At 44.9% G+C, this 14,672-nt stretch overlaps 1 protein-coding gene across 3 annotated transcripts in view; it reads left to right on the forward strand.

Annotated features, from left to right (window-relative positions):
• LOC106752052 (chaoptin-like) overlaps window positions 1–14,672 on the forward strand; it is a 93,593-nt gene that overhangs the window by 22,718 nt on the left and 56,203 nt on the right. The gene's annotated exons all lie outside the window — the stretch shown is intronic.

Below are 14,672 nucleotides of genomic sequence, written 5' to 3' on the forward strand. Positions count from 1 at the left end.
GAATCTTCCGTCTTTTGTCAGTGGAATTTAGAGCGTGGAGGCTGAACGGTATAATTATATCCGCTCTAAGCTGCCACGAAAACTAGCAACTAGTTTCTAGTTAGATGAGTTCGCCGTGTAGTACGAGAGCAGAGGAGAGAAGACAGACAGATCGTTAATGCGCGTCGAACTCGAATCGGCGCGCACAGCATCGGAGACGTACTCGATGCGGCATTTACGTCTTACGCGCGTAATCTCGTCATTGAACCGCAGAGGGCGTAACCGCGCGGGTGTATGCTCGATTTATGTTTCGCGGACTGATGGCGCGGCAAAGTAGGCTAAAGGAAGCAATTGCCCGAGACGAAATCTAGCCGCTCCTAGGCGCGCCTCTCTCGTGCAGATATAGCCGCGCCGTAATGAACATGCTCACGAGTAATTACCATGATTGCCCCGGCAACGCGGCTGATTTTACTCTCCCTTTCCCCCGGCTGGCCGCCTCGCCGTTAGTCGCGCTCCCGCCACCACAGCCTCGCGCACACCCCTCGCTCTTACAATTATCGCTCTAATTACAGCGTTTTGTCCGCCACCGTTACTTTCGCCGACTGACGCGGTTAACTGCTGTTGACTGAAACGACACGGACGCACGCGATCTCGTCGCAGCGCGACTGTCTCGGCGGGCTTTTAATTTGCGCGCGATACACAATGACAAACACTCGCCTGGCCGGAACCCACGTCCGTTCGCGACGCAACCTTTGCCCGACCGGCACGGTTCAGTGAGTACAATCGACTTGAAAAATGTTCATTTGAAAGTTAATTTAAATACCGACTCGTTACGACGACGTATCGTTCTGCCTTCGACCCTCCGTGCGAAGAAGCTAACGTTCCCCGTTGTACTCGGTTGGTTGACGTTGGTGAAGATCCGCAATAACGTCGGAGGCTTCCTCTGCGTTGTTATTTCAAACACGAATGCCTCTTTGAATGATTTCGGCTTGAATTATTTTGCAATTTAAGTCCCGTGTTTGCACGTCCACATCGCTTTGAGTGTAAAGATGGAAAAGTTGATGAAGCGAGAAACTTCGAAATGTTCTTCATTTAATATTTTGGGTCCTTTTCAAATTCCCGAAGGTTTAGGTATTAGGTATTGTTTCATTATTTGGAGTTGATTAGAGAAGAAGGTGGTTTTACAGCCTTTACAATGGCCACTTAATGTTTTCGTTATTAGGTAGCGAATTCCTGTAATTATTTGTGGAATCATTTGTTTAGTAGCCCGCCGTTACGCAATAGCGTTAATATGCTGGTATGCAGTAGCCCGCATTAGTTATAACACATTTTTACTTTCGAGCGTTTCGAAACGTTTTCAAAGTACATTTTAGCATGTAATTATACATATTTCCTCATTCTCTTAAAAGTTAAGTGTATCGTGTCGTCGCATGAATATATGTATACACTTGAGTGTTTTGTTCGTTATTTAACGTTTTCGTTGTTAAAAATTTCCGCTGTACACATTTCGAGTTATGCGAAGTTAAATAGTAGTACGGCATTTTGCTAATGTGGCTCCCACTAAAATAAATTTAATGCGGCCTCTTTTTCGAGATTTTCATATGTCGAAATACACGGAGAAAAATCATTTTACTGTTGTAACGAAACCGCTGTTGCTACTACATATTCGTTGTAACAACGATAAAATTTGGTTAGCGTGACCAAATTAGCGAATTATTCGTAATTAGAGCAGAAACAATTTTGTTGCCATTATAGAAAAATATATTCTGCCGTGAGTGAATTTGTCCTTAGGTCAGGTTAATTTGCTATTAGAATAAAATATAAAATGTTTCCCCACATTTACTAATTTGTCCTTACTGCAAAATAATCCAGCGAATAGTAATTAATACTCTTAACAAATCGTTCCGCTGCTCATGTAGCGACTGACAAATATTAAGATAACACATACAGGTAACAGACTACACGTTTCAATCGAAATACAATGGAGGAGAGTCCACAGATTATCTCAAAAAGAAAAGAACTCGAGCCAAATACACGTCGTATACAGAGCGTGTCTTGCGATTGGCATATATGCATGTTGATTTGTAATTATGCGTTGAGCATTGCATAATCAACTCTTATTGACATTTAGCACGTATTTCAACCGCCAATATCTCGATCGTTGAAAGACGGCTATTCTCACAATACTCGCAATTTCCTCCCGCCATTTCGTACCACATCGTCCCGCCGTGGTTTCCACGTGTTCTTATTTTGATTATTCCTTTTCCGTCCTTTTCTCCCCTCTTTCGATTTCTTCTCGAAATCTCGCCGCGCTTCCGAGTTCTGTCGGATTTAATCCCGAAGGAATAGAATGGTAGCCGCGCACTGCCTGCGACTCGAACGTTTAGGGTGCTTCGGATATAACTTACGTAAGTGGAAAATCGCGCAGAAAATATCACCCGTCTCTTCTCCGATTCCCCGAAAAGTCGCGTGTGATTTTATACGTCAAGCGATTTCTCCCCTTTTTCATGCAATTGCCCTTCTATACTTTATCTTTACTTCCAAGTTGTCACGATACTCGCGCACCTTATGCACCTAACCCTTTCCTTCGCTTCCAGATGGATCGGATATAAACAGGGAGACTTGTGAATATGTTTATCAAATGCGAGAAGTTTAGTTGTAAAGTCTAAAAGTAAACGCGAAATTCGCGAATTATAACGAAATGAAACATCATCACTGCGTGGATAGCAAAGCGGTTTATTAAGAATACTAATTGCGATTCGCGAAATTAATAAACGTAGGAAAACACTATTTTATTCTAACAGCTAATTGACGTGTTCTGAGAACAAATTTACTCAGCAAAATATTTTCTATCACGGCAACAAAACTGTTCCCACTGTAATTACAAATAATTCGGTAATTTGGTATTGCCAATTAACCAATTAACCATTTTATCATTATCGTAATGAATGCATAGTAGCAACGATGGTTTCGTTACAACAGCAAAATGATTTTTTTTTTCCATGCACATAATGATTTATTTCCATTCAATATGTATTACAGGCAAATTGAACTCCAAAATTAAACAAATGTTAACTTCCTGACTGACCTGATTCGAAATTTTGCGTTTTCGTATGGAAGTAAAACATTTCATTAATTTCATCTGCCTTTTTGGTCATCATTCTCTTCGTGGTGAAAAAAATGCATATGTAGAAGAGAGAGTTACTCATTACTCGGTAGTTTACTTCGATTACAGTGCAGAGAGGAAAGCGACACGTCATCGAGGAATGTCCGATATGTACCAAAATAGATTTCAAGGCATGTTCTTTACATGATGCGTAGAACGCTCTGTTTGAAGTAGTATTATCGCATCGTACGGTCCAAAAGGACTCTTCTGTCCGCGTTGCGAAAAAAAAACTTTCTGTCGCAACACGCACGACAGAATATCGTAATGGCCGTGCTCTTTCGAAAACACAAAAAGCCACTCCGAGCTTCTATCGAAAAAAGGTGTTATCCATCGTTATTTCTTCTTTACTTTTATTTTCGCATGAGCCACGCTATTTTCTCTCTGTAGGAACGGCAGAAATTTTTGTTCTACATTTAATACTCGCGTGCGCGTTGGTATGCGAAACTAATAGCAATGGTCGCTATCCTTGTGCAAGGGAGGTACGTTCGTTGCATTACGCGAAATCACGGTGGAATTTGCGGGACCGGCAAAATGTCGCGGTCGAAACCGAGACGGGTCGCAAAGAAGCGTTGTAACTTTTATTAGAAAAGTTCGCGGTGTCGTTTCCAATTATGTAACCAATGATCTCGCTTCAACGCAAGGAGATACGTTTACTATACAGCGAAGGGTGGTCGTGGCATAATAGTATATTAAAATGTCCCCGGTGGTCCCGCGTACTTTCCCTCGATTGCGGGATTCTTTACTAGAACTGCAGTTTTACTTTTTCCGTTCCCTCGTCGATGATACAAACGTCTCGACTCGATATCACTGTGGCTACGGATGCGAAGTGTAATAGGACGTTCGTCATTCGAGCAGACTCGATCATGTTGAATATATCGACGGAGAGAGACCGATGTCAACCTGGCGCCCGACTTTAATGAAGGAGAAGACAAGTTTTGTACGTAGTTTCCTCGTGCCTATCTCATCTTTCATTTCGTTTTAACTTCAAAGGACGCAACAATATAATATAAGCAAGTAAAAAGCAATTAACAACTGTAGAATAGACGTAGAATTCTGCGGACGATAAGGGGAATTTGAATTATGTTGATTATTCGATGAGCGGCGAGGATGTATCAAACATTACTATTTTTTTACACGCAATTTTCAGTTTTACGTTACAAATACCACGAGTCCCGAGTAACATTTGAAATATCGCTGTCGTTTCATTGAACAATCAGTAGTCATGATGCACGAATATGTCGACACGATGCGAGTGACTGAAAAATCCTAGTTGCTATTGTGCCACTGAATGTTCAAGCTAATACGCCGGTCTCTGTATACAAACGAGGTACAAACGAGCTTTGTTCAGCACTTTTTCTCTTGCTCAATGCACTGGCGCTGTGCTCACGTTGATTCGAGAATGATAGAACTTGGACAGTTTACAGAGTCGCGTACGAATCGCATTCGCGTACCTCGTGTTGCGCAATATCGATTTGACGGGAGATAATAATGTCGGGATTTTACGGTATCGGGGAGGAGGGATCACTTAGGCCCGGTGCTGCGAGAGAAGCTTAAATGCTAAGCTCGAATTTAAAGGGCAGGTCGTGGCCGCTTGTGGATAAAACCTGTGCTTAAACTGATTAAGCCCTGACGGAAACGCCGCGCCTTAAGCGGATAGTATGGCGGGAAAAAAGTAGTGACCCAACTTCATTAAAAATGTACCGGCGAATGAAACGGCAACGAGTACGGCTTAGCCGGGGCGATTTGAGACTAACTAGATTTAAAGCGTAATGTAACGCGTTAGTTTAGCGAAGCCTGTGCCTCTTAACGTCCTTACGTGAGAATTTTCAGAAGGTGTATTATGCTCTTTTACGTTAACGGCTTGCTGAGTACGAAGATATACGAAGATTCATATTAGAATTTTCGAAATTACCTACGAAAGTCCGCGCTATATATTTTTTAATATCCGAGACGCTATATAGGGAAAAGGGCGCACGTGAATTTGCGTAAGTATATGCAGCGTTTAAAATAACATTTTAATGTTTTACCTCATGGAACACATCCGGATCCAATTATTACTAAATTAACCATTAATTGTTAATTTCATCGACCATAATTATCACCAAGCATTCGTATCGGACAAAATAAAAAATTTCAAATTTATTTCCTCCTTCCGTTATTTTCGCTCGTGCAACCTTTCCTTCAGCAGTACTGGATTTGACGGATAACGGAATAATATTAATAATAATAAATTTTCATAATTATCAGTCGGATAATAATGAATTATGAATTGTTTGTGACAGTACCGCTTTTAATAAATAATTATATTAAAACTTCGGTATTTGCCGCAAATATCGGAATCACCTGTTTTTTATCGTCGTGTAGAATCTGCGCTCGACTCGCAACCCAATTTCTCACAATGCGAACAGCCGATCGAACATGCATACATCGCGACCGCCAAAAGCACGATTTCGACGTGCACGGGAAAAAGGGAGGAAACAAAGAGAGAGCGAGCGAGAGAGAGAGAGAGAGAGGGAGAGAACCCAATCTGAAATCTGCGTATTAAATCCGCTATCTTGAAACGGATCTGCGCAATAATACCGATACAGTCGCGTTTCGGCGGCGCGCCGTCACACTTCTACATAAATATTGAGATAAAATTCCAACTCCATTGTAACCACGAGCGCGCAACGGAATGCGCATTTGAAAGCAAAGTGTTTCCATGGGCGATGTACGTGTCGCTCGGTTTGCGGGATCGCGATATTCATCGCGAGAGTGCATCGCCCGTTTAAGGATTAAATTCGAACGCGTTCGTCCGACACGAATGCGCGATGATCGAGCGTGCAACAAGTTTTCGCCATTTCGCCGTGATCGCTCGAGCGGTTTCTATCGATCTCGGCCGCAATCCGGTCACAACGGTGACCTAAGCCGGAGTCATCAGATTTCGTCACCGAACTCCGCTCCTCGTGTATGAGGCGTCGAGTTTCAACACCTGTCTTATCCGTCTTATCCGCAAAATCAGGTCAACCGCGAATCCTGCTGACTTTCGACGCGTCTTACACGTCGTTTCTGTATACTGGAAAGACGGCTCCGTTAATGTAATGGAATTTTTTCTTGCCTGAAGATTAGACAAGGATTGTTGCAGGGATGCAGAGAGATTAGGAGATTTTTATTCAATCGCTCTCAGTTATCACGACCGAGCTTTAATGCAGCTGAATGTTCCCACGAATGTCTCAATTGCGATAACAGTGATGTCACGTGTGTTCTTGTTATTACCCGAGTTTTTATCCGATTACTTTTCAGCCGCGGGAATATTTATCCTGCGGGAAGAAAAGGTCAATTTCTCAAATCGATCGGCATTCTCGTCACACCTTTTTTCGAAAATCAAACCATCGAATTCTCCTTTACAACGCATCGGTTTCTCGAGCTTCGCTGCAGCGGCTTGGCGACGTATCGATGTGTATCGAGAGTGGCGTGTCACTGTATATGCCGCAGCGCTATATGTTAGGTCCGGGTTGGGTTCGGGTTACGTTATAAATCCCGGCTTAAACGATGGTTACCGCCATTTATAAAGCGGTAGTTCGGTCGCCTCGAAGTGCCTGCGCCGTCGATTAATGGAATTCCTCGGCGACGTGCCGGGCGTTCGTGCGAATAAATTCACGAAGGGTCGTCGGCGGGAGAACTCCCGGGAAAAGCAGCCGCACGCAATCCACCGTTGCTTCCCTCGCTACTCCAACACACACACACACACACACACACACACATATAAACGCACGTCTGATCGTTAATGGGGCTTCGTGCGGAAATTGATTCGGCGGGCAAGAACGGAGATCCGGGTGGCCGCGAGTCCCACGCGGCGGGTTCTGGATCGAAAGGAGCCCGTGAGGATTTAAAATCGCGCGAGTCGGCGCGGCTAAGCGGAAGCGGAAACGGAAGCGGCTGGCGGCCCGCGTCAGCCAATTTAATACCCCGACGCGAGCGGGCCCGCTCGGCGAGGCGTGCCGATGTCGTTACCTTCCTCGCGCCCCGGAATCCGGCAAATAAGATTGTCGAATCCGCCGAATTGATTGCCCCGCGACGCGGCTCTCGCGCAAATTGATTTTTACGAGCCCGCCGGTCCTTAATGTTCCCGGGCGCGATTCGCCGGAGGATCCGCCGACGCCGAAGGTAATTTGGGTGAGAGAGAATACGTCGTCGGCGAAATTGCACGATTTACGGTTACTGCGAAGGGAGGGCCCGCCGATCGGAAAAGATCCGGGCATTCTGCTTGCTCGTCCCCGTTTAAACGGAAATTCGACCATTCGCGAAGTCTCGTGTGGCACGTCTTTGTTTCACGCCTGCGAATTGTACGCGCGAGCTGTACTCCTGAAATTTCTTCAGGCGAAACCTCACTCCAAACTGAGAATTCATTCTGAGCGATAGTGAAAATACCGCCACTTGGAATGGAGTGATATTTCATTTTTCATAAGGGTGAACGTTTCACTCGTTCAGAGCGAGAGTCTCGATCTCGGAGTGAACGTTTTACTCCAAAAAGAATTTTGAATTCTTCCAATTTACATTCTTCCTCGTATTCTTTTTTATTTCTTAAGGTGCTATTAATGAGATTTTGTCTCGAAATCTTCTTAATTGTATGCCAATTATCGACTCCACTTATATTGTATTTGAAACATTTGTTTACCACCGGCTAGGCTTGAATTCAGAACTTTGGAATCTTAAGTCTGTTGTACCTCGCACTACGTATCTCACTTTATTCGATAGGTGAATTTTGTATTATCTATCCCGAACTTTGTAAGATTCAAATTTCCCCTGCCTCTCCACTTATATATCATAATGGAAATATAATATTATCACGTATTAGTAAAGTTTTCTCAAATATTACATAATAACATTTAAAAGAGAGATATAGAATAGCTTTAAATATTTCCATTCAAATACACGTTCCATATGAAGTGTAAAAAATTGTCAACTGAAATGGCGGATCGAAAAAGTGACACAACGGCCACAGGACGATTGTATTAAGGGCGAAATCACGCCAGACGATTTCGCACGCATATCTTTCTCGCCGTGGCGATGACGTTTGACGTAAACCACGTACGCGTAAGTCGAGTCGCATTCTCCTTTTCCCTTATATACGATGCAACACTGCACGGCACTTCGGAGTGCCGACATGCGCATACACGTGCCAGATCGTGTTGCATCTTGCGCCTTAAGTGTTCATAAGTGCTCCTAAAGTACACAGGCTGTATTTTAGCGACAACCGCGCGGGAAAAGAGACGGGGAGCGAGATAAAAGGACGCGCATAACACCAAATTTCTCGTTTATTTTCCAAGCGGCGGCCGTCTACTTCTTCAGCCGCCAAAGAAAGCGACATTCCCTCGGTCGTTACGGCCGCTCGCTCTCGCTACGTCGATAAAGGCAATTAACCGAGCGAGTTAATGAAATGCCCCTTTATGATTATCCTCGTTTCCTCGTGCCTCGGCTAATGGAGGGCGGAAAAAACATGCTACGTGAGGCGAATGTGACTCGTGCGTGTCACATGTGGGCTTTCTCGTCTCGTGAGATTCGCTCTCTTTGCTCTCTTGTGGGGGAGACCGGCCGTCGCGCGAAACCGCGCCTCGCGACGTACGTGTCATAAAGCCGAATTATGTATCGCCGTATTTTGAAGTGCTCGTTAATTATTCTCTTATTTGCGCGAGCATATCACTGCTTCTTCGCCGGCTTTGCGTTTAGGTTGATTACTATTCGCAAGATTGCGGGTGGAAAGAGACACACTGATTTGATGAAGCCACGCAAACTCCGTTTCGATTCTCATGCAAAGTTTATGCGTTAACTAAAATGTAAATGAACCTTCTGAGGCTTCGCGGTACAGTCAAGAGGATATCTGGGAACTTCCGTGAGTTTCTATGCATGATAGATACGCGGAGAGTATCCGCTCAAAGCGGTAATCAAATTAATTGGGAGCGCGAGGGAAGCGTACATTAAGATGTGCCGTTGTGATATGATATTTTGAAGGTGATTAATGAATATTAAATGATGACGTCACCGGGTTTGATCGGAATGATTAATGTTAAGTTTCCGAAAATATCCCATTCAAGTCAGAGATGTACCAATTGATTCGCGCGTTCACTTTCGCTTGAGTCGCGCTGGCGAATATGTGCCGTTAACTTTAGAATACTAACGTGTGTCTCTGAAACGTAGATACTTTCCACGAATCCCCCCCTCTCTCCTCCGTTTCTCATCCCATCAACTTCCAATGTATTTTATATTTTAAAAATACATAAAAGAAAAACACCGAAGCTGATATAAATATGGAAAATGGATGCATCCATACATTGAGAAAAAGACTTGGTAACAATTGCCAAAATTTGTTTAGTCTCAGCCAAATTGTTTGGTTGCAGTAAACAAACAATTTAGTTGAGACTATTTAACCTATTAACTAAAATCTACCTAACTATTTAACCAGATCTTGATAATTGTTACCAAATCCTTCTTCCAGTGCATGTTTCACCGCTACAAGATATCGAATTCTGCCGAACAGTTCGTGAACTTCCTCTACTGTGTGCAGTAAGTGGAGCTGAAGTAGTTTCTGTTTGTAAGCGCGTTTGATCATATCGTTAATGTTGGTTGATATTTCGATATGTCCATGTTTTTCTCGAGCTATCTTGTACATTTTTAAATGACAAATCAGCGGTAATTTACGGGACAATACTATTTTATAACATAAGTTTCGAACTTTTCCAATCACTTTGGTTCTTGCGCCAATCTATACCTCTGTTATTGAACCGTGTAAGAAAGTGAGATTAGAGTTAGGTGGTTCAATGAACCGACATATCTGAGTTTACTGGTCTTTCAACCGACATACTGAACTTTGCTGTGAAATATCATCTCATAGAGTACAGTTGAAACTACCGGTGACTGATTTTTCCCTGGTTTTCTTGTTCGTTTGTTTCATTTCTTCGAGATGGTCGAAAAGAAAAAGGGGATTCTTTTCCACGTAATAAAAAATATATAAGATTAAAAATAACATCTAAGGACGTGCAATAAATGTACAAAATAATGTAATTTCGCTGCTCTTATTTCATCTTTTGACAATTTCTTAGTAGGCGATATGCCAGTTCTACTTTCTTGAAGAATCATTTCTCCAACTTCTCAAAAGGTAGTTACTTCTTAAAAGGTAGTTGCAAGACAATATATAATAATTTTCAAAAAACCTACAATCTATCTTGTTAAAGCAACGTTATCGCTTGGTTTCTGTGCACATAAATTTAAATTCTACACCAGCAGAATTTTCGGGCCCAAAATCAAAATGATACTTCTTCTCTGCAATGTCACATTAAAAAGTCTTTAAGTTCTCCCTTTCTTAATCACTAACACGTCTCCCCAAGACGTAAAGGGCGCAGGCTCCGAGTATAGGGTTAGTATTCCAGAGTTAAATTTCCGCCTGAGAGAAATATAATCCGCGACAGCGCTCGATAATAATCGGAAACAAGCATCGCTTTCGCATTATGCAAATGACACGTTTAAATCGTGCTCGTCGGTCGGCGCATGAACGTCGCATGAATATCCATAGGAGCAGTCGAGCCGTTACGGAGGGTCTAACGTTACGTCTCTCGTAACATCGGCCGCGCACCTTGCGCCGCCGACACGTAAGAGCATTACCGTTGTTGCCGCAGACAAAACAACGAGGGGGAGAACAGACGGAGCCGCCCGCGCGCGCCGGCTGCTAACCGTTTCTATAAATAAGTCGGCTTTTTGCGAGTCGCCGAGTTAAAAATACGCGACGCTTCCTCCATCGGCCCGCACCCCACCCACCCGCCGTAGCCGTCCCCTGCGCATTTATGGGAAACCACGAATAGCCCGTAAGTTCCCTCAAGTTTCCTCCTCTATGAATATCTCCTCGGGCGAGACGACGCGAGATGGCCGGCACGTCGACGTCGGCGACTACGGCGACGAGCGACGGTGTGTGCCTGCCGGAGGGCACTGCACTCCGTCACCGGTACCGACGACGTTCGCTCGAAGTGAGAATGGCACCGTGGCTTCGTTTATACGGCTCGCATTTCTCATTACGGGCCGGCAGATAATGTCGTACTCGTCGTACCCGAGCCAGCAACAATCCGGCTCTCGGCGTTATTGTCTGCGCGAACTCTCTCCGGCTCTTTTCAAAGCTCTGCATCCCCAATATGCAGCGTCGTTTGAACTCCCGAAGTGGTGGTCGCGCGCGCTTCACTTCCCGTACGTTCCGCAACTGGACGGACAAAGGCGCGCGGGGACCGAATCTAGGTCGGAGATAGTCGTGATCGACCGGTATATCATTCGCTCGTGACTCGGCGATGACGACTAGTCGTTAGCGGAATGGTTCATCCCGTTCGTTTGCCGTTGTTAGAAGTCAAAGATGGAGTTTCAGCCGCGCGATCGCGAGGCATGCCCTCGATCGGATGATCGACGTGGCACCACATACTTGGTGCGAAATTTTCCAACCGATTTGAAGTCCGTCTTTCGCCGGACAGATCTCTCGGCCGGTTTTGTCATTTTCAAGTTTCGGATAAAACCGTGTTCTCCTCATTCTTCCGCGGGTTTCTTTGCCTTCCACTACGAGAGTACGAAAAATCGTCGAAGAAAATTCGCGTGTGTCTGAAAACCCGCCAAGTTTATTTTCTTTCCGTAAAGAGCCACAAATTCCGCGAAAAAATGGGGAGAAACGGTTTCTCCCGATACTTTAAAGCTGTAGTCGGTTTTTTCGCACCCTGGAATCTAATTCGTCAATACTCAAATATTTGCAATTAGCTTCCAATCAAGACGGCGGGGTAAAGAGAAATTGTGTAAAAAGTTAATTTTTTAAATCATTTATGCAGCACGGCCGATCCATCATCCAGTGACGTTAGAAATATTCGATATCACGTTGCTGCAGAAAAGCGTCTCGCGCGCGCCCGCGCGCCGTAATTACGCGTTTAATCGCTCTTTTTAATACCATGGCGCTATCCTCGCGCAATTATCGGCTACGAGTTTCTAAAGCAGGCGTTACAACGTTATTACGTCGTGAATAAATTCCGAACGATATCCCGACGACAGGGATATCGTATCTGACGACGTATCGCCGAGCCTCAAATCCGTTCCTTCTCCGCGGATGGACACGTGCCATTTCGTAGACCGCCAAACGATTTTGAAATAGCACATTCGCGCTTATATACGTGCAACGTTGCGAGCGTAATCCCTCGTAACGAACAACAATTACCGCCGCATTTCCGTATCGTTTCCAAGGCTACAAATCTTCGGAGAATATTATAATAACATTATAATAATAACAGTAACATTAATAACAATTGTATCTCTATATTCGATGAGAACTCGACATGTATTTATATGAACATTTTACTCAGAATAATGCATACAAAATATTTACTATTTACTACAATACTAAATATTTATTATCCCTCCTGAAACACCCTGCATATTTCTCTGTAGTTCTCTCTAACATAGCAGGAGCGATCAAAACCGCAAAGACCTCTTTTGATATCCATATTAATTGGCTCTCAGGGATGGACTTATTACAAAGGAGAATGCATATACCTAGTGTGTGCTTAAGTCTTCAAACAGAGAGACGGGGAGAGAGTGAGGGAGAAATTTAACGTCAGCTAATTCCGTCATATTTTATTCAGGAATGCTCGGTTAATACCAGTCGTAACGCTCAAGTTCAAATGCCGTCCTACACTGCGCCGCCGTACTACGCACGGTTACATAATACACGTGCACATACGAGGTGCATTCTGTATCATTAACGATCACCGGCTCCGTTTCTCACGAACGTAGTGTGCGTTACACCCGTTACGCGTTCTCTCTCTCCCGAGTTCTCCTGTTCCGAATTTAATTTTCACGCCGATATTATACACCAAATTTATATTATACCATCGACGCGCTCTCAGCGGAACTTTTAGACGCGCTCAGTTCCGTAAAAATTGTGGCATTCTGAAAGTACATCTTTGCGTACACGTCGCTGTATGCTCCGCCTACGTTAATCGTGGCTTTTAAAACACGGAGTAGATGTGCGCAAACGTATAACGCGAAACACTCGAAAGGCGCCTCGGTAAAGACTTTTATACCGAAAAATTCCGCTTCGCGATGCACTCAGGCGCGACGGCCGTCCGAAGTGATGCACTAACGGTGTCGGGATTACGTAATGTTGACGACGTAAGCACGCGCGCCATCGTAGAATTTCTCACGGGCCGCGACAGCCTTAAGATGTGTATTTTCCGCAATCATTTATCATCACCGAGCGCGGCCCGACGCTCGGCGGAGAATTAAGTTCCATCGTCCGACGACGCGCCGGACCGCGAAATTTTCGCGAACGCACCTGCAGCTCTATCTCTTTTGATCAACTAAAATTCAGACCTGTCACGAGTGTCGGATCACGCAGTTCAAATTTTACTCCGCAACATTCCCTGCACTATTCTGCTTCTCTCTGGAATGTAATCCCGCCCTCTATCCGTAATTCTCCATTTTCTGACTCCTTCGTTAGGCGTCTGTATGAATATTACTCAGCCCCCGCCTCTCTTCTCTTTCTCTCTCTCTCTCTCTATCTATCTATCTCCCCGGTCTCTCCGAATTTCGATTCGAGGCGATCGCGGACAAATACACGTTATCGCGCACGATATCGTCTTTCGCGTCCGTCTCTCTCGCTCCCCTCAAACGCGACACGTTCCGGCGAAAGTGCACGAGAAGTTAGAAAACGACATTGAAAAGTTCGCCGGGACTCCCGGTGCGCATAACGAGTGAGCGGCGGGGAGAGGCCGGGGCAAACCCCGGTAAAAAGGACATATCTCGTGCTCGCGCGCGAGAGACATAAGCGGATTTAAAATCCGCATACATTTACCCCCCGGTGCGTTTCCACGGGAGTTTTTAAACAAGAAACGACGGTGCGCTCTTTCCCGGCTACGCCGCGTTTATTTCGCGGAGCACTTTGGCATCCGCCCGACGCCCTCGCCCTCACGAGCCTCGGCAAAAAAGGAAAAGGCGCACAAACGCGCGAGGTCATAAAGGTGACTCTGCGCGAGTCGGGCGCGGATTTTCGACGAGGTAGCGAAGCGCACAGAGTCAACGAGCAGCGGCGGCTGCGGAGTGTAGAGGAAATAATGGCGGAACGCGGGGAAAGTAGTTCGAGAACCGCTGGCGCGAGCTTTCTTTGACGGGCTGAGTTATCGTCGGCGCGACATTTTAAGGTCGGATTACGGCATGCTTCACCGTGAAAAAATAATTCAAAGAGAATGTAACGCGCGCGAACGGAGACCCGCGTCATAGATTGAAGCCGAGTCGTTACGGCAAATACGCGGAGGAAACGTGTCACGGGTGGCGCGAGTTTTAATTTGTGGTGAAGGGGAAAAAGAGAAAGCTAATATATATATATATATATATATATATATATATATATAAGAGATGGGACGGAAAGGGGAAAGGAGGAGAGAGTGAGCAAGGAACGTCAAAAGCGGATTATCTCCCCGACTCTCGGCGAGAGTCCTCTGACAAGGATTCCGTTTTCCGCGTCGCTCAATGCGTC

This window comes from Dinoponera quadriceps, unplaced genomic scaffold, assembly GCF_001313825.1.
Source record: "Dinoponera quadriceps isolate SergipeBrazil2010 unplaced genomic scaffold, ASM131382v1 scaffold424, whole genome shotgun sequence".
Taxonomy (NCBI): Eukaryota; Metazoa; Arthropoda; class Insecta; order Hymenoptera; family Formicidae; genus Dinoponera; species Dinoponera quadriceps.